Below are 24,943 nucleotides of genomic sequence, written 5' to 3'. Positions count from 1 at the left end.
GGCATAGTGAAATTGAAATGACGGCGGGAAAGCTGGCATAGGTGGTGGCATAAAGGCCGGGTCAATACCAATGTGGCTCATGGACAGACGCAGCATGGCAACAGTAGTGGTCTGATATGTCTGACTCACAGCCTGCCACTGTAACTGATTGTCAGCGAATGCGGCAAATTCGTCCATCCGGTCCTGAAAAAGTCGACGTCGAGGTCGTGGAGCCGGTGGTGGGGGTTTTGAGGCAGTGGATCAAAAGTCAAGCCGTCCCATATAGGGCCAAACTGCAGGAAAGCCTTCCGCCGTACTGCGGTCTTCTGTAGCCAGATAGCATCATCAAGGGCCTTGGTAGGTGGCAACCATTCATCATCATCCTGAAAAACGATCCCAGCGCCTGCACACAGCTCGATGATAATGTGGGGAATGAATAATGCCACATTCGGATTGTGAATACTCAGCTGGATCTGTGAATGAATATATTTCGCCACATTGATTGGCATATGGGTTATCACTGCGTAAAGCAACACTCCCCTCTCCCTCTGCACTTCGCTAGTGTGCCCGACTAGCATCAATCGTGTGGCCAAAATGCATACCACATAGCAGCCAAGACTAACAAATAATTCTCAGCGAAACAAGTGTACGATCCAAGTGTCTTCCACTGGAGACCCCGGATAGTAGATTCTGCGCATAATCAAGTCTAAGTTGGGGTTTGTTGCCCAAGCCATATACACCAAATCATTCACAGCCGGTGTCTCAAGCACCCTATTAATCTCCACAGAACTAAAATCCACCAGCTTTCCTCTCATATATGCTTTATTATCGCTCCGCTCAGCCGCATTGGCATAAAATTCCCTCACTACCGGTGCCACCGCAGCTTGTGGTTGGGCACAAAATTTTGTCCATCCTCGATTAGTAATCTGATTAATAATAACAATTTGGACCACAAGTTGGAACCCATGCTCTCGAATTGGAGCTCGATGTATTTTTGTATTTTCAAAGCGTTCTCTAGCGGCATCATTCACAAATAAGTGGGAAATACGCGATGAAGACTGAAGAAGCATCATGATTTACCCGAGCTTTTTTAGGCGGCATCGTGGATTATTTGTGAAGAACAAAAAGCCTGGAGTAAGAGGTGGGTGGTCGGAAGAATGCATCGTCAGAAATTCTTCAGTGGCGGCCGGAGAGTTCAGTGGTGGTCGGAAAAATTCAGTTGCTGCCGCAAATGTGTAGTGGTGGCCGGAAAAATCACTTCTTGATGCTTGGTGAAGGTGGTGACACAAGATTTTACCTGAAATTTGTACAAAACAAGTTACATTAGTGAGATTGAGAGATGAGGCGGCGGAAAATTGAGTGGAGAAGGGTAGGGTTCGAATGGGGGAGAGAAAAAAAAGTTCTGCAGATTTAAAATTTCAGCGACCCGCCCGGGTGGACATGAGTTTCCACCCGGGCGGATGACATGCGGATTTTTGAAAAAAAAATTTGAAAAAAAGGGCGCCCCCTGGCACATGTTAATGTCCGCCCGCGCGGAAGCTCTATGGCTTTTAATTAAAAACATGTCTCCCAGTTTGCCCGGCGGACCTCGTGCGCTGCACCCAAAATTTATTTAATTTTTTTAAACTTAATAGATAAACTAAAGTAGTAAAATCGAATTAAGTAGGGAAGAGAGGTAGTTCTCAATTTATAGTCGAGAGCTTGACTGTTAATCATTTTCAGTACAGATTATCTTGGAACCGGGTGATTCCAAGTTGTGGCTCAATTGTGCCACCCATGTAGTGATTCAGTCGCTGGGCATTAACCGTAAATGTCCCATCATTTCCATCTTGCAGTTCCACAGCTCCCGATAGGTAAACTTTAGAAATCACAAATGGACCAGACCATCGTGATTTCAATTTTTCTGGGAAACAGTTGCAACCGGGAGTTGTAGAGTAGGACATTTTCGCCTTCCTTGAATTCTCTTTCAATGATTCGTCTGTCATGAGCCCTCTTTGTCTTCTCCTTGTATGATAATGCGAGATCATATGCCAGATTCCGGAATTCTTCCAACTGATCCAGTTGAAGAAGACGCCGTTCACCTGCATCAGTAAAGTTAAAGTTTAGTGCTTTTGTTGCCCAGTATGCCCGATGCTCTAACTCAACAGGTAGATGACACGCTTTACCAAACAATAACCTATATGGTGTAGTGTCTATAGATGTTTTGAACGCAATCCTATATGCCCAAAGGGCATCATCTAACCTTACAGACCAATCTTTCCGACTGACACCTACCACTTTTTCTAAAATCAGCTTGATCTCTCGGTTAGACACTTCAACTTGACCACTCGTCTGGGGGTGATAGGGAGTAGAGATCTTATGTGTGACACCATATTTGCTCAAAAGTTTTTCAAAGAGTTTGTTCCAAAAATGGGTGCCACCATCACTAATGATTGCTCGTGGCGTCCCAAACCTGTTAAAAATATATTTTTTTTAAAATTTCAGGACCACTTCAGCATCATTAGTGGCATATGCTTCTGCCTCTACCCACTTAGACACATAATCAACCGCAACCAAAATATATTTTTTCGTGAATGAATTGGGAAACGGTTCCATGAAGTCTATCACCCACACATCAAAAACCTCACACTCAATGATATTATTTAATGGCATTTCATGACGGTTAGAGATGTTACCTGTACGCTGGCATTTATCACAGGCTAGCACATAAGAACGGGCATATTTAAAGAAGGTTGGCCAATAAAAGCAACATTCAAGTACCTTAGATGCCGTCCTTGTTGGTCCAAAATGACCACCTACCTCACGGTCATGGCAATGGTTGAGAATTTGACCAAACTCCTCCTCTGCAACACACCTTCTTATCATGGAATCTGCACAAATCCTAAACAAAAATGGTTCCTCCAAAATAATGTTTTACGTTAGAGAAGAATTTCTTTCGTTGGTGAAACGATAGATTTGGTGGTGGTGTGCCTATGACAAGAAAGTTAGCAAAATTTGCATACCAAGGACAATGTTTCACCTCAAATAACTGCTCATCAGAAACCAATCCTTAATAGCATGATCTACACAGTCAGTACTGATAAGCTCCAATCTAGACAAGTGATCCGCTACTACATTCTCAACAGCCTTCTTATCCTTTATTTGTAGATCAAATTCTTGTAACAATAAAATCCACCTAAGTAGGTGTGGCTTTGCATCTTTCTTAGCAAGTAAATATTTCAGTGCAGAGTGGTCTGTGTAAACAATGACTTTGGACAAAACAAGATATGAATGAAATTTATCAAGCGCGAATACTACTGCAAGTAATTCCTTTTCAGTGGTTGCATAATTCAATTGAGCCTTATCTAAGGTTTTACTTGCGTAGTATATCGTATGAAATACCTTGTTTTGCCGCTGTCCAAGAACAGCACCAACCGCAGTACCGCTGGCATCGCACATGACCTCGAAGGGTAGATCCCAATCCGGTGCCACCAAAACATGAGCCGTCACCAAGCACTCCTTTAAATCCTCGTATGTTTGCAGACAGTAAGAGTTGAAAGCAAATGACACATCTTTCATAAGTAAAGAAGATAGAGGCTTGGCAATTTTCGAAAAATCTTTAATAAAACGCCGATAAAAATCGGCGTGGCCTAGAAAACTTCTAACTCCCTTTATGGATGTCGAAGGTGGTAAGTTTTTGATAACTTTGACTTTCGCCTTATCCACCTCTATTCCATGCTCTGATATTTTGTGCCCCAATACTATGCCTTCTTGTACCATAAAATGGCACCTTTCCAAGTTCAGCACCAAGTTTGTCTCGTCGCATCTCATCAACACCACCTTCAAATTCTGCAAACAGTCATCAAAAGAAGAGCCGGATATCGAGAAGTCATCCATAAATATCTCAACGAAAGTTTCTATCATGTCATGAAATATAGCGGTCATGCATCGCTGAAGAGTGGCAGGGGCATTACACAAACCAAAGTGCATCCGTCTAAAAGCAAAAGTGCCAGGTTTTCTCTCTGTCCTCGGGCGCAATCATGATTTGCTTATACCCTGAATACCCATCCAAAAAATAAAACTCATGACCCGCTAACCTCTCAAGCATTTGATCAATGAAGGGCAGCGGAAAGTGATCTTTACAGGTAGCATCATTTAATTTCCTATAATCAATGCAAACATGCCATCTCGTGACTGTCCTAGTGGGTATTAATTCATTTCGTTCATTTCTGATAACAGTAATCCCACCCTTTTTCGGCACATATTGAACAGGACTTACCCATGCACTATCAGATATAGGATAGATAATACCTGCATCAAGGAGTTTGATAGTTTCTGCTTTTACTACCTTTTGCATCTTTGAATTCAATCATCTCTAGGCTTGAATTCTGAAGGATCAAGTCTCTTCGATCCCCCAAGTCCTATAATCTCATCCTTATTGGCCTGTTCCATTGCTGGTTGGCAATGAGTTATGCCATTATTTCGGCTTTCTTTGCATCCAATTCATCTTCTATTAATTCAGTAGTGAGAGTGGCTTCCAAAGGATCCCTAAGAGCATCCTGCACATAGTTAGACACAAGAGAATCAAAAGCATCAATTCCATAAAAACTATCAGAATGCAGTGTGTGCTTAAGTGCATTAAAAACGTCAAAATTAATCTCCTCTTCTCCCACTCTCAATCTCAACTTCCCTTCCTGCACATCAATCAGAGCCTTGCCAGTTGCAAGGAATGGTCTCCCCGAAATCAAAGGCATCTCAATATCCTCCTCCATGTCGAGCACCACAAAATCTGCAGGAAAAATGAATTTTCCACTTTCACTATCACATCATCAATAACTCCCCGTGGATACTTGACAGATCTGTCCGCTAGCTGTAAAGACATCCTCGTTTGCTTAGGTTCTCCAAATCCAAGTTTGCTAACACACAGACAAAGGCATAAAATTAATACTCGCACCCAGATCACACAAAGCTTTATGAAAAACAACATCATCAATCCTGCAAGGAATAGAAAAACCCCCTGGGTCTTTAAGTTTTGGTGGGATTTTGTTTTGCACCAAACCGGAGCAATTTTAAGTTAGATTGACCGTCATGTGACCCTCCAATTTTCTCTTGTTTGCTAAGATATCTTTCAAAAATTTAGCATAACTAGGCATTTGCATCAAAGCATCAGCAAAAGAAATATTGATATGCAATTTTTTAAACATCTCAAGAAACTTACCGAATTGGGCATCAAGTTTTTATTTTTTCAATGCTGCAGGGAAAGGAGGAGGTATAACAATTTTTGATTGTGTAGTGGGTGCTGGTGTAATGTTTGAAAACATACCTTTGGATGTCTCAGTCTGTTCATCCAGTACAGTCTGTTCATCCGGTACTTGACTTTTTTCCTTTTCCTTGGACTCTAAGATTTTTCCACTCTTCAACTCGATGGCCTTCACTTGCTCTTTTCGATTGATCTCTGTGTTACTTGGAAAGGTGCTCTGAAACGTCTGCCCTCTTTATTGCTTTAAAAATACTAGGAATTTTTTTTATAAACACTCGATTTTCGGCCCTGACATATAACACATGAAAATATTTTTATAAAATAATTTGCCCATTTTAAAATAAAACATCAGCCAACTAGCATTTAAAAATCAAGTGAAATAGTCACAAAATGAAATCGTCTACTGTTTTACCAAACCTAAAGAAAGCAATAATTTGTAAAGAATAGGCCATACTAAACCTCTCAAAATCTCTCAAAAGCATAAATAATCTTAAAAATCTTTAACATAAATCATGAGTCATAAAACATAATGCGGAAAAAGTAGAAGCGCTGGTCCTCGGGTTGTGTGCGCCTTCATTCCAGTCAAATCACCCAGTCAAGTCCTCCCTCAAACTCACCTGCATCCATCACACCTAGTGAGTCTGAAGACTCAACACACCATCATCTTTATAGTAAGTAATACGTAATACAGTCAACATATAATAGTGAAAAATATTTGTACTTAAAATATCGTTTTCATGAAGATGCATAAACTTCAAACATGAACATTTTCATAAATCTTTTATGATGCATGAACTTTCAAATAGAAACATTTTCATAATGATGCATCAACCTTAAGCATAAACATTTTCATGACACGCATAACATAAAACTTAACCTTTTCCTTTTTCCTCAACATGACATGACATAAAACATTTTCATGATCATAAACATTTTTCCTTTTTCCTTTGTTGAATTCAGATCGTTAATTGTGACTTTTCTCAAACCTCAAAAGTCGATGGATCCATCTACATGTAACCACAGTACTGGGCGGCGGGAGACACCAGCGACACTCTCACCGATCAACTGGGCCCTGGCCTATCATGATCGAATAGAAATACGATCGTCGGGGCTCTCTCTAGGGCCTTCTCCTATAAATGGGCTCCCTCTGGGGCCTTCTCCCCTCACGATATTCCCATTCTTACCTCAAACCTCATATCCTCATAACCTCATATTCGCAATAATGGAAACACGATCGTCGGGCTCCCACTAGGACCGTCACCCTCACGATATCTCCAATATTAGCGAATTAGTCACAATCACTTCACTTCCTTCAACGTTTTACATTCTCATCACTTTATAAAATCGTGCATAACATATATTTTTATTTTTGAAACCAAGCATGTAACATGTCTTTTAAATGTCAACCTTATATCATAAAAATCCCATAGACATCTAAAAATCATAATTTAATCATTAACATTTCATAAACATTTAAAATGAAATTTTAACCTCAAAACATTTACAATAACATTTTGACATATTAAATCATAAACATATAAAATTCCCTAAACATTTAAAATATCATTTTAACATATAAAATCTCATAAACATTTAAAATATCATTTTAAAATAAAACGTTTTCCATAAACATCCATAACTATAGAAAATAATCATATTAGCACATAAAACAGCATTCAGGGCAATGCCATCATGTTTACAAATTTTTAGGTGTAAAAAGATTGTTTTACCCCCGGACATAACATTTTACGTTTTTGACTTTTTCTTGAATTCATTGACTCTAACATGTCCCAAATAATTATTTAAGCTTACATGAATTTTTCCATATTTTTATTTAGCTTAAATCGAGGACTTTTGATTTAATCTTTAAATAAGACGTATTAACAAGTTTTAATCCCGAATTAAACCAAACCTTGATATAAAATTCTCAAATTAAAAACTTAGACTTTTAATAATTATTTAATCTTAAATAGAATTTTTCATAATTTTATTAAGCATAAAACTAGGCGTTTTAATTAATTCGTTAATTAGTGTTTTGTGCGCCGATTAAATCCCGAATAAATCCTAAAACTAGTTATTTTGATCTCAAATTTTTAACATAACATTTTTAGTATTTATTCTACCCTTAGGAGCCATGAACCACACCCTGTGGACCCATGGTTCTATTTTTAGCCTTTTAATTTTTGTTTTCGATACCTTATCGAACACACCGAGCCATCTCCTAATTTACCCGAGCAACGCCCGAGCCACCTTCAACCAAAACTTAGCCAACCCACCTAGGGACCCTACTGACAAAGCCCAGCCCAAAAACCAGCCCTGGCCCGCTCCCAAAACATCTTGGAACTCTACCTAAAATTCTGCACGTGTGTGTTTGTAGTGTTCTTGTTGAAGTGGGTTCCCTAGTTGCCTAGGACTCTTCCAGCCACCTAACCACCGACCCCTCATGAGCCTAACTGACCATAGACCAGTCCCAGACCCAATCCACCCTAAGCCCGAGCCCCTGGACCAAACAGCAAGGTGCTGTACATAGACAGCACCTGCGCATCCCCTTATTTGCGAGAGTCCTACTTGCGTGGGACTCTTTGCAGCAGCCAACAACGAGCCCTAGCCTCCCTGACCCACTTTGGACCACGCTGAGCAATCACCTGGACCACGCTAGCCATCGCCAGTACCACCCTAGCCAAGCCCCTAACCCCTCGATAATTGCAACACTCGGCTGCACCAAAAGCATGCGAGGGAAGAGTCCATGTGATCATGGGCTCTTCCTAACCGCCTAGACACGGGTCCTAGCCATGCTAGGACCCTACCAGACCCTAGGCTGACCCCTTACCAAGCCCCAGCCATCCCTGGCCGAGCCCACCAGCAGAAACCCCCGAAGACGCACCCCTTGATCAAAGCCATACCAGAATTCGTTCCAGCTTGTTTCTGTGTGTGAGTGCAGCATGTTTGTGCATTTTTTGTGTGCTATTAGGACCCTAAAACTTGTGAAAAACTTCCTTGATCAATACCCTAGTCATGACAGCCCCTTAACCGAACAATAAACAAATTATTGGATTCAAAAATCAAGTTTCCTCATGTATACTTGCAATAATCCGAAAATTATGAAAAATATTTCATGTTCTTAATGTATACAATAATTAAAACAATAATATGATATGATGGATGAGAAAAGGAGATGTATGGCGTGCCTTTGCATTTTATACGCACAAAAAACCGTTGACGGCGAAGAACGGGACGCAACTTTGGCTTGTTCTAAATTGCACCCTTCGAAAATCTCTTCTAAAGTGTGAGTGTGTGTGCCCTGAGGTTTAAGAGAGGGGTGGGGAGAGTTTTCAGATTTTGAAAGAGTGGGAGGCGTGAGTTGTGATGCTAGGTGTAGGGTTTTTAACCTATTATATACTACATAATTCAACTAATTAAGGCTTAGGCCTATTAAGCCTTCTAATTAAGTCCATTAGTTTAATTAGGATTTAAATAAAATATAAACAAAGTTTTTGTTTAAATAAATTTGTGAATTTATTAGCCGGGTTGCCAAAAAGCTCGTATTTTAGTTGAAACCCAACACCGATAAAATTTACGTCCCGGCGTATAAAATCACCTTAAAACCCCTTATTTTCAAAAATACAAAAAAGCATCAACCATATTTTAAATAATTAAAAATAATTATTTAATAAAAACATTTTTCAGCCCTCGGTCGCCGTTCCTCGATTGTGGGGCCCCTGGGTCCGATATCTAATACTAATAATTTTAAATGTATCAAACCAAAAGATTTAATAAAATATATAATTTCTTGTTCACAAACTGACATAAACATCGTCAGAATAATTTAAATGTCTCAAATGTTTGAAATATAATTTTCAACATGTCAAAATAACTACTGAACAAAAGTAATCCAAACATCATCAAATAGCTCCTAAGACCCGAGAATCCCACTCTAACTCGTATCTCCTCGCCTGGAACTGGACTCTGGCATCCCAAGCCTCGCCTCACCTACCGTCCAGCACATGAAAACAAGAGGTAGCCGACGTGCCGGTGAGTATAAACCCAGTATGATACAATCAATAACATATGAGAATTTAATTTTCAAAATAGTTCATATAAATCCATAAAGATGCAATATAATGCAATGCATGATCAGAAGCTGTGGGCTATCAATAAATTTCAAGATCAAGTGAATCATCTGGTCATAGGGTACCCAAGGAAAGAGAATCCCCCAGCAACATCCACCGACTCATCCGCTTGAGGTGGGGTGCTGTGTTCTACAATCCCAGGACTATGGTGCGCCTATAGAGAGTGTTCAGGCCATAGCAGCGACCTCCGCATACACTATGCCAACTCAACTATAGCCCCATACGTCCAACAAATCAATATATCAAGGCGACCTCCGCCATATCAAATCTGAATCGAAAAGTGGCTCAATATGCAATGCAATGATGCATTTCAATCTCATCAAGTCAATATCATAATAAGTTCATCTCAAAAGATCAATCATCAAAAATCACAAGTATTTCATCAAGCCATAGAATTTTCAATTTAAAATAAAAATGATACTTTTACCTCGTATGTTACCGACCGTAACATACCTTTCAAATATTACCAAAAGAAGATCGAAATGTGTAGGTGAGAAGTCTTGAACCTCTGAATTCTACTATAACTCAAGAACTCGGATCATTTATCAAAACAGAGAAATTTCTATACAAAATTCATAATTAATTCAATAATGCTTCGAATCAAGATCCGCAATTTGGATATTCAAGAAAACTCAAATCCCAACAATTGTGTAAAGAAGGAATCCATATCATTTCTTAACCGTAATATGACATAAAAACATTCATTGAATCATTTTGTCAAACACGTGACGTGCGTGCTAAAGAGTTAGCTCCTCTACAATTCCATTACTTTTCCAAAATATCAATACATACAATTTACATAATCAATAACTTAAAGGAGCTAAAATCAATTGAATCTTCATTTATCATAAACATAGCTCATGAGATGCATTCCAAGGAAGAATCTACTTACAACCAAATTGAGATACACTAGTCTTGGCACTTAGTGATGATTCTACAAGATCAAACCATAATAGAATCCATTAATATTATTTTCTTAAGCTTTCAATCCCCCGTAAGTTGAAAACTTACCAATACAAACTTACAACTCAAGGAATCCAAGAACAAGACAAAGTAATAACTTACCTTAATCTTTCTATTAGCGTAGATGAAGATACCAATTTGGATTGAAGGAATAAATCAAGAGATGATAGGTGGGAAAGAAGAAAAATGGAAGAACCCTAGCTTCTAACCGATGAAGAGAAATGAGGATGAGAATAAATGATACAAAAATCATTCCCTAATCTAATATATACCATCCAAACCTCAAAACACGTTTATTTACAAGTGCTGGACGCCATGGTGCGTGTTTCGGCGCAGGGGCGTGCACCATACTGCCCAAACACCAAAATTTCAGCAATGGGCGCGCCATCGCGCGGGATCTGGCGCAGGGGCGCGCCGTATTCTGTCCAAAACGCATTTTTAACTTCAGAATTTGCGAAAGTGGTAAACTAAAAAGTTGTAGCCCTATGTCTTGGCTTGCATCTCCAATTAGCCTCATGTCATTTGGAGGTCTGAGTAAAAAGTAATGCTCAATCTTCCAACATGTGTCATTGTAGGAACGACGATACGCACGACACACTTCGGGGCGCTTTTGGCTCGTCTTCCCTAATGATTTGACCAAAACTCAAAATAAGAAAGTTATAGCCTTATGTCTTATCTTTCTAATGAAAGTGGCCTCACATCAATTGGATCAATATACAAAATATTATGCTAAAAACCACAACTACTGCCACATTTTTCATAGCGTTTCTGCACTTCCATTACCTATTTAGCTCAAATTCAACCTTTGATTCTACTCATCCATTATCTATTCAATTCTATAACATTCATTACCATTCATACCATAACGTAAAGCCATAAACCATCACAACTACTGCCACAATTTTATTTTTTTTAAAATTCGGGCATTACAATCCCTCCCTTCTAAAAATAGATTTCGTCTTCGAAATCAATCATCTCTTTCAAGTCTATGATGTAATGATCAATACTAAAAATAAAACCGAGAATAGAAGCATACTTCATTTGAATAACTCTTGATATTTATGTCTCATTTTATCTTCTAATTCCCAAGTTGCCTCTTCGACACCATGTCTGTTCCACTGTACTTTAATCAACGTTATCAATTTATTTCTGAGCTGCTTATCTTTTCTATCTAGAATTTTTATCGGTCTCTCAATGTAGCTCAAATTTTGATCTAACTCAACTTCATCGGGTAGAAGTACATGAGAAGAATCTGTATGATATTTCCTCAACATGGACACATGAAAAACATCATGAACACCTGATAACGCAGGAGGAAGAGCTAATCTATAAGCCAAATCACCAACACGTTCCAAAATCTCACACGGACCTATGAATCTCGGTGATAATTTACCCTTCTTTTCAAATCTAACTGTACCACGAAAAGGAGATATTTTCAGAAAAACTCTGTCACCTTTCTCAAAAGTCAACGGCCGTCTCCTGATGTTCGCATACTTAGCCTGTCTATCCTGAGCAGCTCTCATACGACTCTGAATCAATTTCACCTTCTCTGTCATATCTCTTATCATATAAGGTCCTACAATTGGTGCTTCAGATAAATCATCCTAATACAGAGGAGATCGACACTTCCTGCCATATAGTGCTTCAAATGGTGACATTCCAATGCTCACTTGATAACTATTGTTATAAGAAAACTCGACAAGTGGTAACGAATCCTGCCAACCAATACCAAAAACCATCACTACAGCTCTCAGCATATCCTCTAATGTCTGAATAGTACGTTCTGACTGTCCGTCTGACTGTCCGTCTGTCTGAGGATGATATGCTATACTCAAATGCAAACGAGTACCAAGGGCCTCTTGTAAACTCTGCCAAAAATGAGAAGAAAATCTGGGATCACGATCTGATACAATTGACTTAGGAACACCATGCAATATCAAAACTTCTCTGATGTACAATCTGGCCATCTGATCATGCCTATATGTCATCTGATAAGGAATAAAACATGAAGACTTGGTTAATCTATCAACGATAACCCAAATTGAATCGCAATCCATCGACGACCTCGGCAATTTCGTGACAAAGTCCATGGTGATATGATCCCACTTCCATTTTGGAACTTTAAGGCTATGCAAAAGACCTCTTGGTCGCTTTCTTTCTGCTTTCACTTGTTGACAATTCAAACAACGAGATACAAATTCTGGTATGTCAGATTTCATTCTTTTCCACCAAAATTGTTTCTTCAAATCATTGTACATCTTTTTACTTCCAGGGTGTACACTAAACTTACTGCAATGAGCATCACGCAAAATCTGTATCCTCAACTCTAAAATATTAGAAACTACAATACGATCATTCACAAACAAAATACCCTCATTATTGACCTAAAATTCTGATTGATGTCCTGATTTGACAAGTTCAACTGATTTCTGAATGCTTTGATCTAACTTTTGGGCCTCTCTAATTTTGACAAACAACTCGGGTTCTGCCTGAATCATAAATACTCTTACAGGTTGAGTATCTACCATAAAATCCAAACCAGAAAGACAATATTCTTCTACTAAATCAGATACATTGCTAGTGATCAAGGACATATTACATACTTTTCTGTTCAAAGCATCGGCTGCTGTATTAGAAATTCATGGATAATATTTTATTTCGCAATCATAGTCTTTCAACAAATTTAACCAACGCCTATGTCTCATGTTCAACTCTACTTGTGAAAAGAGGTATTTCAAACTCTTATGATCAGTGAATATCTCAAATGTCTCCCTATACAAGTAGTGACGCCAAATCTTTAAGGGCAAAAACCACTGCTGCTAGTTCCAAGTCATGAACGGGGTATCTAGACTCATGTGGCTTCAACAGACTTGAAGCATAGGCAACCACACAGCAGTGCTGCATTAATACACAACCCAATCCTTGATGTGAAGCATCAGTGTGCACTGTAAATCCTCCTACACCTGATGGAATAGTCAGAACTGGAGCACTAGTCAATCTATGCTTAAGTTCAACAAAACTAGCCTCACATTCCGGTGACCAAATAAATGGTGCATTCTTTTGTGTCAGCTGCGTAATTGGCCTCGCAATCTGTGAGAATCCTTCAATAAATCTGCGATAATAGCGTGCCAAACCCATAAAACTACGTACCTCAGGAACTGATGTTGGTCTAGACCAATTGATGACTGCCTCAACTGTACTCGGATAAACTGATATACCAGCACTCGAAATCACATGTCCAAGGAATACCACTCTATCCAACCAAAACTTGCATTTGGATAATTTAGCATACAACTTTTCAGTTCTCAAAATCTGCAGTACAACTCTCAAGTGTTCGACATGCTCAAATTCAGATTTTGAATAAATAAAAATATCATCAATGAAGATCACAACAAATTGATCTATATACCGTTGAAACACACGGTTCATCAAATCCATAAATACCGCAGGTGCATTGGTCAACCCAAAAGGCATAACCAAAAATTCAAAATGCCCATACCTGGTACGAAAAGCAGTCTTAGGCACATCTGTCTCTCTAACTCTTAACTGATGATATCCGGATCTTAAATCAATCTTAGAATATACTGAAGAACCCTGCAACTGGTCAAAGAGATCATCAATCCTTGGCAAAGGATACTTATTCTTTACTGTGGCTTTATTCATTTGTCTATAATCGACACAAAGCCTCATAGACCCATCTTTCTTCTTCACAAATAAAACCGGAGCACCCCAAGGTGAAACACTTGGTCTTATATATCCTTTAGCCAATAGATCCTCAAGTTGTTCCTTTAGTTCCTTCAGTTCAATTGGCGCCATCCTATAAGGAGCTCTAGAAATAGGCTGTGTACCTGGCATCAACTCAATGTTGAAATCAACCTCTCGGACTGGAGGAAATCCTGGAATTTAATCTGGAAATACATCTGAAAATTCACTAACAATTGGAATATCTGCCAATTTAGGTACTGACCTTGAAATATCATTCGCATAAACCAAGAAACATTCGGCTCCTTTCTGCAATAAACGAGTCATGGACAAAACAGATATCAAAGGAATCTTAGCTCGAGAACCTTTACCATAGAATGTCCAGTGATCTGTCATATCAGGCCTAAACTTAACAATTTTCTGAAAACAATCTACAGTAGCCCTGTATCTTGTCAACATGTCAATACCAACTATGCAGTCAAAATCAGACATCTCCAATATAATACAATCAAGCTCAATGATATTATCCTCATAACGAAATTCACAACCACTTATCATTTCAGCTGACCTCATCAATTTGCCCAGTGGAGTAGAAATAGATAAGGTAGATGAGAATGGTATAGAATGCAACGAATGCAATGTGACAAAGTGCTCAGATATGAAAGTATGTGATGCACCCGTATCCATCAAAACATAAGCAGGATAACCTGAGAGAAAACAATTACATGCAATGACATTATCTGGAGCATGATGTGCCTCATCCTCAGTGAGTGCAAAAACTCGAGCCTGCTGTCTAGGTGGATGCCCTGCCCTGTGACCACCACTCAGTTTGTTCTGATCTGACCGGTTTGACTGTTGATAAGAATGAACTGTAGGGGTCTGACGATTCTGGTGATGTGTCTGTCTCGATGATCCCCCACTTTGAGATATTTCACTGCCACGATTAGGACACACTCGAGCATAGTGTCCCACCTGGTTACACAAGTGGCAAGCTCCTGAGATTCCTCTACACTGATCGGTATAATGTCTACCACCACACTGACCACAAGTTGTGCCTGAATAACCAGTGCTCTGAACTGAACCAGACTGTCTCGATCAACTAGAATTCAAAAAATTACTGCCATGCCTCTTAAATTGCTTCCCTCTAGCGCTAACCTGCCTCTTATGTTGCCACTATTACGCTGTCTGAACTGCTGTCGGAACTGTGGCTGTTGGGGTCGTTGCGAATACTGAGAACCTCTCTACCTATTGATTCCGGTTTCAGCTCCCTTTGCTCTATCAAGAGCCTCAGCAAAAGTATTAGGCCTTCCAGTATTAACTAGGGTAAAGATATCAGGATTAAGACCATTTATGAAATGATCGGCCTTAGCTTCTTCATCGGATGCTACATGAGGAGCAAATCTCAGTAAATTCGAGAACTTAGCAAAATAGTCCTCAATATTCAGATTTCCCTGCTTTAAATTTGCAAACTCGGCTCCCCTATCTTTCCTGTAAGAGGTAGGAAAGAAACGCTGATAAAATTCAGGTTTAAAAATATCCCAGGTAACAATCGGACCTCGACCCTCTAAAGCTTTCTTTGTCATAATCCACAGACTCTTAGCAACATCCAATAACTGATGAACAACTAATTTGATTCTACCATCATCTGGATACTCAAGAGATTCAAATAATTGATCCATATTCTCCAACCAGTTCTCACACTCTAATGCATTCTCGGTACCCTTCAACATCGGTGGGTGCAAAGACTGAAATCTGGCTAACAGTATCTCCATCGGAGTCGGAGTTATATCCATCTGAGTATGAGTAGCACTACCCTGATCTTGTGCCACTTGTATGTTCTGTATAGGTCTACCACGACCTCTACCACGAGTAGCCATGTCTGATATACAATAGATCAAACATAGATAAATCACAATATCATAATCATCTCAATCTTGTATCAATCATCTCTGGCTCTCGAGACTCAATAATCTCAAAAATCTCGAATATAGCTCAACAATAGAGTATCTCAATTATGATCATGTATTTCACATTACGGCACAGTGAAAATGCTAGAAAAATATATCACAGGATCAAGCAATTCGATACTGACTCGATCTACCCTGTTCCCAAATATCATACGCTCTGATACCACCTAATGTAGGGCCCCGGGTCCGATATCTAATACTAATAATTTTAAATGTATCAAACCAAAAGATTTAATAAAATATATAATTTCTTGTTCACAAACTGACATAAACATCGTCAGAATAATTTAAATGTCTCAAATATTTGAAATCTAATTTTCAACATGTCAAAATAACTACTGAACAAAAGTAATCCAAACATCATCAAATAGCTCCTAAGACCCGAGAATCCCACTCTAACTCGTATCTCCTCAGCCTGGAACTGGACTCTGGCATCCCAAGCCTCGCCTAACCTACCGTCAAGCACATGAAAACAAGAGGTAGCTGACGTGCCGGTGAGTATAAATCCAGTATGATACAATCAATAACATATGAGAATTTAATTTTCAAAATAGTTCATATAAATCCATAAAGATGCAATATAATGCAATGCATGATCAGAAGCTGTGGGCTATCAATAAATTTCAAGATCAAGTGAATCATCTAGTCATAGGGTACCCAAGGAAAGAGAATCCCCCAGCTACATCCACCGACTCATCCGCTCGAGGTGGGGTGCTGTGTTCTACAATCCCAGGACTATGGTGCGCCTATAGAGAGTGTTCAGGCCATAGTAGCGACCTCCGCATACACTATGCCAACTCAACTATAGCCCCATACGTCCAACAAATCAATATATCAAGGCGACCTCCGCCATATAAAATCTGAATCGAAAAGTGGCTCAATATGCAATGCAATGATGCATTTCAATCTCATCAAGTCAATATCATAATAAGCTCATCTCAAAAGATCAATCATCAAAAATCACAAGTATTTCATCAAGCCATAGAATTTTCAATTTAAAATAAAAATGATACTTTTACCTCGAATGTTACCGACCGTAACATACCTTCCAAATATTACCAAAAGAAGATCGAAATGTGTAGGTGAGAAGTCTTGAACTTCTGAATTCTACTATAACTCAAGAACTCGGATCATTTAACAAAACAGAGAAATTTCTGTACAAAATTCATAATTAATTCAATAATGCTTCGAATCAAGATCCGCAATTTGGATATTCAAGAAAACTCAAATCCCAACAATTGTGTAAAGAAGGAATCCATATCATTTCTTAACCGTAATATGACATAAAAACATTCATTGAATCATTTTGTCAAACACGTGACGTGCGTGCTAAAGAGTTAGCTCCTCTACAATTCCATTTCTTTTCCAAAATATCAATACATACAATATACATAATCAATAATTTAAAGGAGCTAAAATCAATTGAATCTTCATTTATCATAAACATAGCTCATGAGATGCATTCCAAGGAAGAATCTACTTACAACCAAATTGAGATACACTAGTCTTGGCACTTGGTGATGATTCTACAAGATCAAACCATAATAGAATCCATTAATATTATTTTCTTAAGCTTTCAATCCCCCGTAAGTTGAAAACTTACCAATACAAACTTACAACTCAAGGAATCCAAGAACAAGACAAAGTAATAACTTACCTTAATCTTTCTATTAGCGTAGATGAAGATACCAATTTGGATTGAAGGAATAAATCAAGTGATGATAGGTGGGAAAGAAGAAAAATGGAAGAACCCTAGCTTCTAACCGATGGAGAGAAATGAGGATGAGAAGAAATGATACAAAAATTATACCCCAATCTAATATATACCATCCAAACCTCAAAACACGTTTTTTTACAGGTGCTGGGCGCCATGGCGCATGTTTTGGCGCAGGGGCGCGCACCATACTGCCCAAACACCAAAATTTCAGCAATGGGGGCGCGCCATCGCGCGGGATCTGGCGCAGGGGCGCGCCGTATTCTGTCCGAAACGCATTTTTAACTTCAGAATTTGCGAATGTGGTAAACTAGAAAGTTGTAGCCCTATGTCTTGGCTTGCATCTCCAATCAGTCTCATATCATTTGGAGGTCTGAGTAAAAAGTTATGCTCAATCTCCCAACATGTGTCATTGTAGGAACGACGATACGCACGACACACTTCGGGGCGCTTTTGGCTCGTCTTTCCTAATGATTTGACAAAAACTCAAAATAAGAAAGTTATAGTCTTATGTCTTATCTTTCTAATGAAAGTTGCCTCACATCAATTGGATCAATATACAAAACATTATGCTAAAACCACAACTACTGCCACATTTTTCATACCGTTTCTGCACTTCCATTACCTATTTAGCTCAAATTCAACCTTTGATTCTACCCATCCGTTATCTATTCAATTCTATAACATTCATTACCATTCATACCATAATGTAAAGCCATAAACCATCACAACTACTGCCACAATTTTATTTTTTTTAAAATTCGGGCATTACATCGATCGTCACTTGAATATCCCTTAAAATTATATTTTAATGCAACCATCTTGAAAAATATATTTTAAACATGCAATATGCACAACATAATTAATTTATGCAATTAAATCATTTAATTAAAATACAGGAGAATTTAATAATTAAAATGCATGTGGTTCGCGTGGACCTTTAAATTTTCGGGACGTTCTTATCCTAAATAACCCAAAGTTTTAGATTTAGTACTAGTATCCCAAAAATTCAACGCTTCTGCTGCACTACTCTGATAAAACTTAAATTCTAGAATGTCCTTACATCTCCTTGATCCCAATTAAATTTTCATTCTAAATCCTTATTTGCGATTTGCAACTTAAGAAAACCCATAATGACTTAGTGCTATACTATTATAACCTCAAATTTTAACTTTTCTTACCATTCCCAATAATAAAATATGGATGACCAAACTTATCGTATATTACTTTCCTTGATTTATACACAAAATGTTCGTCGACTTATCAAATTTCAATCTTAAAATCCCAAACGCATCCGCTAACTCTTAGATTTTCAAGCCTAATATCGATTCATTCTAAAAACCCTTGATTAACATTCCTTATAACATTTTAACTAAGATATCCCAATGTTCTAAATATTCTTTCTAGCCCAAATCATCAAAAATTCCTATCAATTAAACCATCAAATTACCACTTATTGCTAAATTAGTTCCCAAATTCCTTAACAATTGCAAAAATCAATTCTTAATTTCCTCAAAAATTATCTTAATAGTCCTTAATTTCAAAAATCCTACGATTAACCCATAAGCTCTTGGCATTCTTAATTTTCTTCTACAGATTTCCTATTACATAATTTGAAAAATTTAAACTTATTTACCTAAAAATCAATTCTTATAACCAATCTTACCTTTCATCAAAACTTAAAATCCCAATTTATATATTTTCTTACTCCCAAAGTCATTGCAATCCTCGAATCATTATTTCTTATGAGTAATTCTCAAAAATTAATTCAACTAGTAACCCCGAATCATAAATATTTTCTTAGAAGATCTACATGTCCAAAAAGCATTCATAATATTCACGATTAACTTATAGCCCAAAAAGTAGAACGTCAAGAATAAAACCCAAAAATCAACATAGTCCAATTCCACCACGAAGCCAACATGCGTTGAAATCAAATAATTTCTTATTTCATATCGTATCACGTATAAAAATCATGAATTATATAAATCATAAATTATCATAAAGCTTTTAAACATGTGACGTGAACATACAATTCATTTAATCATGCAGGTAACAACATATAAATCATATAAAGCATGTAAACTAACAAATTGAGGCTTGACGACTGATCTTTCCGGCGCTGATGGTGGCACAACCCTTTACAGAACCATTGCTCTGATACCAACTGAAACGTCTGCCCTCTTTATTGCTTTAAAAGTACTAGGAAATTTTTTTTTATAAACACTCGATTTTCGGCCCTGACATATATAAAATATTTTCCCCTTTTTAAAATAAAACATCGGCCAACTAGCTTTTAAAAATCAAGTGAAATAGTCAGAAAATTAAATCGTCTACTGTTTTACCAAACCTAAAAAAAGCAATAATTTGAAAAGAATAGCCCATACTAAACCTCTCAAAAATCTCGTAAAAGCATAAATAAATAATGTTAAAAATCTTTAACATAAATCATGAGTCATAGATCATAATGCGGAAAAAGTAAAAGCGCTGGTCCTCGGGTTGTGTGCGCCTTCAGTACAGTCAAATCACCCGTCAAGTTCTCCCTCAAACTCACCTGCATCCATCACACCTAGTGAGTCTAAAAACTCAACACACTATCATCTTTATAGCAAGTAATACGTAATACATTCAACATATAACAGTGAAAAATATTTGTACTTAAAATATCGGTTTCATGAAGATGCATAAACTTAAAACATGAACATTTTCGTAAATCTTTTATGATGCATGAACTTTAAATAGAAACATTTTCATAATGATGCATCAACCTTAAGCATAAACATTTTCATGACATGCATAACATAAAACTTAACCTTTTCCTTTTTCCTCAACATGACATGACATAAAACATTTTCATGATCATAAATATTTTTCCTTTGTTGAATTCAGATCGTTAATTGTGACTTTCCTCAAACCTCAAAATTCGATGGATCCATCTACATGTAACCACAGTACTGGGCGGCGGGAGACACCAGCGACACTCTCACCGGTCAACTGGGCCCTGGCCTATCATGATCGAATAGAAATACAATCGTCGGGGCTCCTCTGGGGCCTTCTCCCATAAATGGGCTCCCTCTGGGGCCTTCTCCCCTCACGATATTCTCATTCTTACCTCAAACCTCATATCCTCATAATCTCATATTCGCAATAATGGAAACACGATCGTCGGACTCCCACTAGGATCGTCACCCTCACGATATCTCCAATATTAGCGAATTAGTCACAATCACTTCACTTCCTTCAACGTTTTACATTCTCATCGTGCATAACATACTTTTTTATTTTTGAAACCAAGCATGGCAACATGTCTTTTAAATAGTCAACCTTAAATCATAAAAATCACATAGAAATCTAAAAATCATAATTTAATCATGAACATTTCATAAACATTTAAAATGACATTTTAACCTCAAAAAATTTACAATAACATTTTGACATATTAAATCATAAACATATAAAATTCCCTAAACATTTAAAATATCATTTTAACATATAAAATTCCATAAAGATTTAAAATATCATTTTAACATAAAACAATTTCCATAAACATCCATAACTATAGAAAATAATCATATTAGCACATAAAACAGCATTCAGGGCACTGCCATGATGTTTACAAATTTTTAGGTGTAAAAAGACCGTTTTACCCCTAGACGTAATATTTTACGTTTTTGACTTTTTATTGAATTCATTGACTCTAACATGTCTCAAATAATTATTTAAACTTACATGAATTTTTCCATATTTTTATTTAGCTTAAATCGAGGACTTTTGATTTAATATTTAAATAAGACGTATTAACACGTTTTAATCCCGAATTAAACCAAACCTTAATATAAAATTCTCAAATTAAAAACATGGACTTTTAATAATTATTTAAGCTTAAATATAATTTTTCATAATTTTATTCAGCATAAAACTAGGCGTTTTAATTAATTCGTTAATTAGCGTTTTGTGCGCCGATTAAATCCCGAATAAATCATAAACTAGTTATTTTGATCCCAAATTTTTAACATAACATTTTTAGTATTTATTCTACCCTTATGAGCCATGAACCACACCCGTGGACCCATGGTTCTATTTTTAGCCTTTTAATTTTTGTTTTCGATACCTTATCGAACACATCGAGCCATCTCCTAATTTACCCGAACCACCTTGAGCCAAAACTTAGCCAACCCACCTAGGGACCCTACTGAAAAATCCCAGCCAAAAACCAGCCCTGGCCCGCTCCCAAAACATCCTGGAACTCTACCTAAAATTCTGCACGTGTGTGTTTGTAGTGTTCTTGTTGAAGTGGGTTCCCTAGTTGCCTAGGACTCTTCCAGCCACCTAACCACCGACCCCTCATGAGCCTAACTGACCCTAAACCAGTCCCAGACCCGAGCCACCCCAAGCCCCAGCCCCTGGACCAAGGCAGCAAGGTGCTGTACATAGACAGCACCTGCACATCCCCTTATTTGCGAGAGTCCTACTTGCGTGGGACTCTTTGCAGCAGCCACCAACGAGCCCTAGCCTCCCTGACCCACTTTGGACCACGCTGAGCAATCACCTGGACCACGCTAGCCATCGCCAGTACCACCCTAGCCAAGCCCCTAACCCCTCGATAATTGCAACACTCGGCTGCACCAAAAGCATGCGAGGGAAGAGTCCATGTGATCATGGGCTCTTCCTAACCGCCTAGACACGGGTCCTAGCCATGCTAGGACCCTACCAGACCCTAGGCTGACCCCTTACCAAGCCCCAGCCATCCCTGGCCGAGCCCACCAGCAGAAACCCCCAAAGCCGCACCCCTTGATCAAAGCCATACCAGAATTCGTTCCAGCTTGTTTCTGTGTGTGAGTGCAGCCTGTTTGTGCGTTTTTTGTGTGCTATTAGGACCCTAAAACTTGTGAAAAACTTCCTTGATCAATACCCTAGTCATGGCATCCCCTTAACCGAACAATAAACAAATTATTGGATTCAAAAATCAAGTTTCCTCATGTATACATGCAATAATCCGAAAATTATGAAAAATATTTCATGTTCTTCATGTATACAATAATTAAAACAATAATATGATATGATGAATGAGAAAAGGAGATGTATGGCGTGCCTTTGCATTTTATACGCACGAAAAATCGTTGACGACGAAGAACTGGACGCAACTTTGGCTTGTTCTAACTTGCACCCTTCGAAAATCTCTTCTAAAGTGTGCGTGTGTGTGCCGTGAGGTTTAAGAGAGGGGTGGGGAGAGTTTTCAGATTTTGAAAGAGTGGGAGGCGTGAGTTGTGATGCTAGGTGTAGGGTTTTTAACCTATTATATACTACATAATTCAACTAATTAAGGCTTAGGCCTATTAAGCCTTCTAATTAAGCCCATTAGTTTAATTAGGATTTAAATAAAATATAAAAAAAATTTTTGTTTAAATAAATTTGTGAATTTATTAGCCGGGTTGCCAAAAAGCTCGTATTTTAGTTGAAAACCCAACACCGATAAAATTTACGTCCCGGCGTATAAAATCACCTTAAAACCCCTTATTTTCAAAAATACTAAAAAGCATCAACCATATTTTAAATAATTAAAAATAATTATTTAATAAAAACATTTTTCAGCCCTCGGTCTCCGTTCCTCGATCGTTACTTGAATATCCCTTAAAAATATATTTTAATGCAACAATCTCGAAAAATATATTTTAAACATGCAATATGCACAACATAATTAATTTATGCATATTAAATCATTTAATTAAAATACAGGAGAATTTAATAATTCAAATGCATGTGGTTCGTGTGGACCTTTAAATTTTCAGGGCTTTACATGCTCGGCTCTCTACTTGTTATCATCTTAGCTAACTGTCCAATCTGATTTTCTAGCCCTTTTATCGATGCATCTTGATTTTGGAGTCTAGTTTCGGTAGATGAGATGAACTTAGACATCATCAGCTCCAAATTGGACTCTTCTTCTGTAGAAGGGGTCAGATCTATACATTGGTTGTTTCCCATATGGTTCTCTTCCCTATGGTCGATTCTGGATGTTTTAGCCACCCCATGAGAAGTTGATATGTTGCCTCCATCCAGGATTGTATGGGTTCGAATACGGATCATTCCTTGGATGCTTTTGGACTCCCACTTGATTCACTGGTGCCCCTTCTTGTACATAGAAGGGATTGCCATCTTGACAGTCCTTCACAAAGTGTTCACCTCCACACTTATCACAGAATATCTCTTGGAGACGCATAGTCATGCCACCCATATTCAAGCCGTCCAATTTCCTGTTCAAGACAACAAGTTGTGCAATAATAGAAGAAAGGTCAGTTACCTGGTGAACTCCTGCACTTCTCCGCTGGTTGTTCCTTTCAGATTGAGGATGATAGCTGCTAGCAGCCATCTCCTCCAATAACTCGTTTCCTTCCTCAGCAGTTTTTCTCAATTGGTTCCCACAAGCAGCAACATCTATCATAGTACGATTAGGAGTGAGTAAGCCATAGTAAAAGGTTTTAACGACTAACCCAAGTGACAGTTCGTGATGAGGACATCTTCGCAATAGACCTTTAAACGCTCCCATGCCTCATATAAAGACTCCTGATCGAATTGAGCAAATGTGATTATATCTGCGCGCAGCTTCATGGTCTTAGATGGAGGGAAGTATTTAATGCGAAATGCTTTCGCCATGTCCTTCCATGTGGTGATCGAACCTACGGGCAAACAATTTAACCATGCTTTAGTTTTGTCACATAAGGAGAAAAGAAATAAATGCAACCTAACAGCGTCATAAGAAACTCCATTAAATTTAAAAGTGTCGCAAATTTCAAGAAAATCTGCGATGTGCGTGTTTGGGTCATCTATTGCAGATCCTCCAAACTGGACTGTATTCTGAATCATCTGGATTATAGCTGGCTTGATTTCGAATTGGTTTGCCCGCAAAATAGGCGTCACAATGCTGGGGCGTGCACCATCCAAAGAAGGCTGGGCATACTCTAGCATCGGAATGCGACTTGGTATCTCAACATGTCTATCTTCATGGTGTTCCTCCTCATGCTCGTGCCTCTGCATCAGTTCCTTTAGTCTCTGCTGCTGTCTTTTTCTGCAAATATTTCTTTCAATTTCTGGGTCAAACTACTCAAGCTCAACATCAAGTGACTTTGGCATGCACTAGAAGAGATATCTGGAATAGAATATGGAGTGTTAGCTCAAGAAAAATAAAAACAATGCTAAAGAAAATAACTAAAAATAAATTTGTGAATTAACAGTCACCGGCAACGGCGCCAAA

At 38.2% G+C, this 24,943-nt stretch overlaps 1 non-coding gene across 1 annotated transcript; it reads left to right on the top strand.

Moving 5' to 3' along the window:
- The first annotated feature begins 24,191 nt into the window (after positions 1 to 24,191).
- LOC142521447 (small nucleolar RNA R71) lies at positions 24,192 to 24,296 on the top strand. Its single transcript, XR_012814194.1, has one exon. It is a non-coding gene; the product is annotated as a small nucleolar RNA R71 (small nucleolar RNA).
- Positions 24,297 to 24,943: the final 647 nt, after the last annotated feature.

The sequence above is a fragment of the Primulina tabacum genome, chromosome 1 (assembly GCF_025594145.1).
Source record: "Primulina tabacum isolate GXHZ01 chromosome 1, ASM2559414v2, whole genome shotgun sequence".
In the NCBI taxonomy this organism is placed as follows: Eukaryota; Viridiplantae; Streptophyta; class Magnoliopsida; order Lamiales; family Gesneriaceae; genus Primulina; species Primulina tabacum.
Note: the sequence above shows the minus strand (reverse complement) of the source record. Positions and strands in the feature narration are given on the sequence as shown.